This window comes from Lolium perenne, chromosome 7, assembly GCF_019359855.2.
Source record: "Lolium perenne isolate Kyuss_39 chromosome 7, Kyuss_2.0, whole genome shotgun sequence".
NCBI classification, from domain to species: domain Eukaryota; kingdom Viridiplantae; phylum Streptophyta; class Magnoliopsida; order Poales; family Poaceae; genus Lolium; species Lolium perenne.
In genome coordinates, this window is record NC_067250.2 from 78,705,360 (window position 1) to 78,711,978 (window position 6,619).

Below are 6,619 nucleotides of genomic sequence, written 5' to 3' on the forward strand. Positions count from 1 at the left end.
CCCTCCGCGCGACCGAATCCAGGTCGGAGCATAGGTACGCCCGCCTCATGGCGAGCGCATGGCTGCGAGCTTCCGCCTCCGTTGCTAGAGCCTGATGGCGATCGGTGTCCCCAGGTTGGCTTTTGAACGACGCGAGCAGAGCCCGCTGCTCGCGCGCGGTGGTAGTCCTCGTCGGCGGCGACGGTGATGCCGTGGATGACGGCGTCCGTGGATGGGGCCGCTGGCAATGGAGGAGCCGCCGCAAGGGCGGCACTGGCCGCTGCCATCTCCGCCCTAGCCTCGGCGAGCTACGCCTGGGGTTCCGCCATGGCCGCCGCCCGCCGCTCACGCTTCCCTAACGCTCTAGCATCAGGGTGAACACGCGCCCTGCCGCCTCTGCCTCTGCATCCGGGTAGACTTGGTAGCACATTTGAACAACGCGAGCCCAGGTGTGGTTGTGCTCGGCCATGGATGGATGCTATGGTTTAGGTTGAGGTGTGCCCATCACACCCGCCGACGTCCACCATATATAGCCACGGCGGGTGATACGTCTCAAACGTATCTATAATTTCTTATGTTCCATGCTAGTTTTATGACAATACTCACATGTTTTATACATACTTTACATCATTTACACGCATTTTCCGGCACTAACCTATTGACGAGATGCCGAAGAGCCAGTTCCTGTTTTCTGCTGTTTTTGGTTTCAGAAATCCTACAAAGAAAATATTCTCGGAATTGGACGAAATCAACGCACAGGGTCTTATTTTTCCACGGAGCTTCCAGAAGACCGAGGAGGATACGAAGTGGGGCGACGAGGCGCCCAAACCACAGGGCCGCGCGGCCAGGGTGGGGCCCGCGCCGCACTATGGTGTGGGGCCCTCGTGCCTCCTCCGACTCTGCCCTTCCGCCTACTTAAACTCTCCGTCGCGAAAACCATATTACCGAGAGCCACGATACGGAAAAAGTTCTAGAGACGCCGCCGCCGCCAATCCCATCTCGGGGGATTCAGGAGATCACCTCCGGCACCCTGCCGGAGAGGGGAATCATCTCCCGGAGGACTCTGTTGGAGATATGCCCAAGAGGCAATAATAAAATGGTTATTATAATATATCTTTGTGTTTATGATAATGTTTACATACCATGCTAAAATTGTATTAACCGAAACATTGATACATATGTGTTATGTGAACAACAAGGAGTCCCTAGTAAGCCTCTTGTATAACTAGCTTGTTGATTAATAGATGATCATGGTTTCGTGATCATGAACATTGGATGTTATTAATAACAAGGTTATGTCATTATATGAATGATGTAATGGACACACCCAATTAAGCGTAGCATAAGATCACGTCATTAAGTTATTTGCTATAAGCTTTCGATACATAGTTACCTAGTCCTTATGACCATGAGATCATGTAAATCACCTATACCGAAAAGGTACTTTGATTACATCAAACGCCACTGCGTAAATGGGTGGTTATAAAGGTGAGATTAAGTATCCGGAAAGTATGAGTTGAGGCATATGGATCAACAGTGGGATTTGTCCATCCCGATGACGGATAGATATACTCTGGGCCCTCTCGGTGGAATATCGTCTAATGTCTTGCAAGCATATGAATAAGTTCATAAGAGACCACATACCACGGTACGAGTAAAGAGTACTTGTCAGGAGACGAGGTTGAACAAGGTATAGAGTGATACCGATGATCAAACCTCGGACAAGTAAAATATCGCGTGACAAAGGGAATTGGTATCGTATGTGAATGGTTCATTCGATCACTAAAGTCATCGTTGAATATGTGGGAGCCATTATGGATCTCCAGATCCCGCTATTGGTTATTGGTCGGAGAGAAGTCTCAACCATGTCTACATAGTTCACGAACCGTAGGGTGACACACTTAAGGTTTGATGTCGTTTAAGTAGATATGGAATATGGAATGGAGTTCGAAGTTTTGTTCGGAGTCTCGGATGGGATCCAGGACATCACGAGGAGTTCCGGAATGGTCCGGAGAATAAGATTCATATATAGGAAGTCATTTTCTAGGTTTGAAAATGATCCGGTATTTTCTCTGGAAGGTTCTAGAAGGTTCTAGAAGAGTCCGGAAGAAATAAGGATGGAAGGTGGAGTCCCAGGGACTCCACCCACCTTGGCCGGCCAGCCTAAGGGAGGAGGAGGAGTCCCAAGTGGACTCCCCACCATGGTGGCCGACCACCCCACCAAGGAAAGGGGGGAGTCCCACTCCCCCTAGGTTTGGTCACATGGAAGGTTTTTTGTTGGGGTCTTATTCGGACACTTTGACCTAAACCTTGGGGCTTCCACCTATATAAAGAGGGGAGGAGAGGGGCTGGCCGGCCACCACAACACCACCATGGCCGCACCCCTCAAGGCTGCCCTAGCCGGCGTCCCCTCTCCCAAACCCTAGCGGTTCCCTCCTACCTCTCTCTCTCACATAGCTTAGGCGAAGCTCTGTCGGAGATCTCCACCACCACCGCCACCACGCCGTCATGCTGCCGGGATTCCGAGGAGGATCTACTACTTCCGCTGCCCGCTGGAACGGGGAGAAGGACGTCGTCTTCATCAACACCGAACGTGTGACCGAGTACGGAGGTGCTGCCCGATTGTGGCACCGTCAAGATCTTCTACGCGCTTTTGCAAGCGGCAAGTGATCCTCTACCGCAGCAATAAGAGCCTACTCTTATAGGCTTTGGAAATCTTCAAGGGTGAGTCTCGATCATCCCCTCGCTGCTCCCGTCTTCTAGATTGCATCTTGGCTTGGATTGCGTTCTCGCGGTAGGAAAATTTTTGTTTTCTATGCAACGTATCCCTACAGTGGTATCAGAGCCAGGTTTATGCATAGATGGTTGCATGAGTAGAACACAATGGTTTTGTGGGCGTTGATGCTCTTGTTATCTTTAGTTTGAGTACTTTGCATCTTTTTGGCATAGTGGGATGAAGCGGCCCGGACTAAATTTACATGACCGCGTTCATGAGACTTGTTCCTCGTTCGACATGCAACTTGTATTGCATAAGGGGCTTTGCGGGTGTCTGTCTCTCCTACTATAGTGAAGATTCAATTTACTCTTCTATTGAAAACACTAGTATCACCGTTGTGGTTCATGTTCGTAGGTAGATTAGATCTTTCTCGAAAACCCTAAACCACGTAAAATATGCAAACCAAATTAGAGACGTCTAACTTGTTTTTGCAGGGTTTGGTGATGTGATATGGCCATAATGTGATGATGAATATGTATGAGATGATCATTATTGTATTGTGGCAACCGGCAGGAGCCTTATGGTTGTCTCATGTTGAGTAGTATTTCAAAGTAGTTGTAATAGTTGCTACATGAGGTGAAAAACCATGAAGACCGCGCCATGAACCTTGACGCTACGCCGACGATGATGGAGATCATGCCCGTTGATGATGGAGATCATGTCCGTGCTTTGGAGATGAAGATCGAAGGCGCAAAGACTAAGGGCCATATCATATCACATATGAATTGCATGTGATGTTAATCCTTTATGCATCTTATTTTGCTTAGATCGTGACGGTAGCATTATAAGATGATCCCTCACATTAATATCAAGATAATAAAGTGTTCTCCCCTCGTATGCACCGTTGCCAAAGTTCTTCGTTTCAAAGCATCTCGTGATGATCGGATGTGATAGATTCAACGTTCATATACAACGGGTGTAAGCCATGTTGCACACGCGGAATACTTGGGTTTGCTTGACGAGCCTAGCATGTACAGACATGGCCTCGGGACAACGGAAACCGAAAGGTTGAACACGAGTCATATGGATGATATGATCAACATGTTGATGTTCACCATTGAAGCTACATCATCTCACGTGATGATCGGTTTTGGTGTAGTGGATTTGGATCGTGTACCACTTAACAACTATGAGGGATGTTGTATTAAGTGGGAGTTCATTAGTAATTAGATTAAAACATGAACTAATTATCATGAACATAGTCTGAGTAGTATTTTGAATTAATTTTGTAGTATTGGCATCCATTTTTCTACCATGCGCTAGTCTTGTTATTGAGATAGAAATACTGTTAAAATCTGACAAGAAACTTTACGGACTGGTACCGTATTGTTAAGGAATCAAGAAGTGATTAAGTCCTATAGCAAACTTTTAGTAAACCTCACATTGTTGATTCAAAGAGCTATGGTTTCAATTAGTACATAAAGTTATCTTGTCTCCGTGAAACTTGAAGTTCAAATCTGTTTGAAAAGTAAGGAGCTGAAAATTTAGTTTTCAGAAATAATCAAGGTATGAGATATATGTGATATCTAAGACCTTATTGCAAGATGATAGAATATAATTTGGTGAGACTACATAAACTCATAAGTTTTATGGGAATGTACAAAGGTTGAAGACGCAAGGCGTTCCAATCCTCCAACTATTGGGGCACTAACAATATTCGCATATCCATCAAGTTATCATCCTTAGTATGCACCGTTGCTAAGACTCGTCGTATCGAAGCATCACGTGATGATCGGGTGTTATAGATTCTACGTGTGCATACAATGGGTGCAAGCCAGATTTGCACATGCGAATACCAAGGTTAAAACTTTATGAGCCTAGCATGTACAGACATGGTCTCAGAAAGTCATCATGATACAATGGATAAAATTATGAGTGAAATTGTTCATCATATTACAAGGTTACTAATAGTGAAATCCGGAACACTTGTCATATGATGATCAACTTCAAAGTAAGAACCTCAAGGTTATTGGTATTTGACCAACAAACCGAGAAGTTATTGAAGTTGATGTGTTTTTCTGAATAATGAGGAAAGCTAAAAGAGAAACTACAAAAGATTATTGGCAGAAAGAAAGAAAAGACTAGAATGTCTAGCTCAGGTGTATATAAATGATATACATGTTATGGTTATATTCCTAGTTAGGTCACATAATGAAATTCTTGGGTATTTGTACCATATTGGTTGGTATGAAGTGTCATACAAAACAACGCAATACAAGAATACAATGGCCTAAGTGACTGACAAGGAATATGATAGGAATGCACGACTGGAACAAAATAAAGTGTTATTATGTTCGTCGTTAGCATTCTATCTAGCCCTTAGAATTTATAATAAAGAACTTAATAGGGCTTTTTTGCTCCCGGGCACATATGAGCTCGTTTTGTGAACCATGTATTTGGTCTCGATTCATGCGCCGGTGCAGTTCTTTAATCGGGATACGGATCGCAGCCAATAAAGGAATTGCATGGCAATCGTATCTTACCAGCAGAGTACGGTGGGGCAAGGTTTGACGGCCGTGAGCATTTTGACAGTGCAAGCGGTGGACGTATGGACTATGGTACAGACGGCCATGCGATGTGCCTACCGCCTGCTGCCGCTCGCTGGCCACCACGCGCATCGGTGGTTGCCACGCTGAGAGGCCTCATCCTCGCATGCGCCGACCTGCTACAGCACGGGGATCTCGAGGGGGCATGGGTCATGGGCGTTGTGCTTTCTGGTGCCGCCGATCCCCAGTGCGACGCGGCCGACCGCCTAATGCTTACAGGCCAATGAGGACCTTCGGCGGCGGCCGCGCACCAGCGGTCGTGGGCGTGTCGTCCGCATCGTCCACGGCTTACCTCTAACATACAACAAGGCATCACCGTCGTCCAGTTCGCGCACCTCACGACCAACTAGGCGATACTGGAGGCCACGCCGGCTCTATACGCGCGTGCACATCGTGGACGTGAGGACGTCGACGCCGGGAACGGCGTGCAGTGGCCACCGTTTCGGCCTGCAAGCCATCTACGACCGCGTCCTCACTAACCTCGGCTCGCCTGTGGTCGATCAGGATCACCGGCCCTAGCCCCGAGCGTGATGTGCTCCTCCGCAATGGCGATCGCCGACGCTACGGACATGCAAATCATGGTCATCGACACCGCGAACGGCCTGCAGTTGCCACCGGTCCTGCATGCCATCTGCGACCGCTCCGACACCGACCTTGGCTCACGTGAGGTGAGGATCAATGGCGCCAGCCCTGCGCACGACGTAATCCTCCTTACCAGCGACCGCCTATGCGCGTTCGAACTGTCCCTTAACCTAACTTCCACGCACTGGTCCTCTCCTGCACGGCGCCACAGCCCAGCTCGCAGCCGACCTGGCCACGGTCCTTGAGCTGCACCTAGACGATACGCTAGCCATCAACTGCCTGATGGTCGATCCACAGGCTCTCACGGAACAGCGAGCTCGCTGCTTTCTTGAGGTGGGTCTGTTCGATGAGCCCCGCGGAAGTTATTGTACGGTCGCCGAGAGACAAGGAAGCGTCGGCGAAGGAAACGATGACGATGACCTGCCGTGGCGGGGTGATGCTTGATGTGCAGGAAACGATGACGACGACCTGCCGTGGCAGACCGCGGAGCGGCTATCGACAGAGCAGTAGGAGTTCGGAGTTCCACGCAACGCGCAGCGGTGGCCAGGACCGATGGCTGTGCTGGGAGGCCCCGCTGCTTCAAGGCATGGGCTGCCGCCGCGGGCAGCGCAACGCGGCTCTGACCGGCGAGCACGTTCGGCAACGCATGTGGACTCCTGCTATAGCTGCACTACCACGTCAGAGGGGTACAACGTAGAAAAGTACTGAGGTGCGTGTTTCCTTGGTTGTGTACCGA

General features: G+C 48.8%; 1 pseudogene; it reads left to right on the forward strand.

Moving 5' to 3' along the window:
• Positions 1–5,330: 5,330 nt before the first annotated feature.
• Positions 5,331–6,327, forward strand: LOC139833622 (protein MONOCULM 1-like; annotated as a pseudogene).
• The last annotated feature ends 292 nt before the right edge of the window (positions 6,328–6,619 follow it).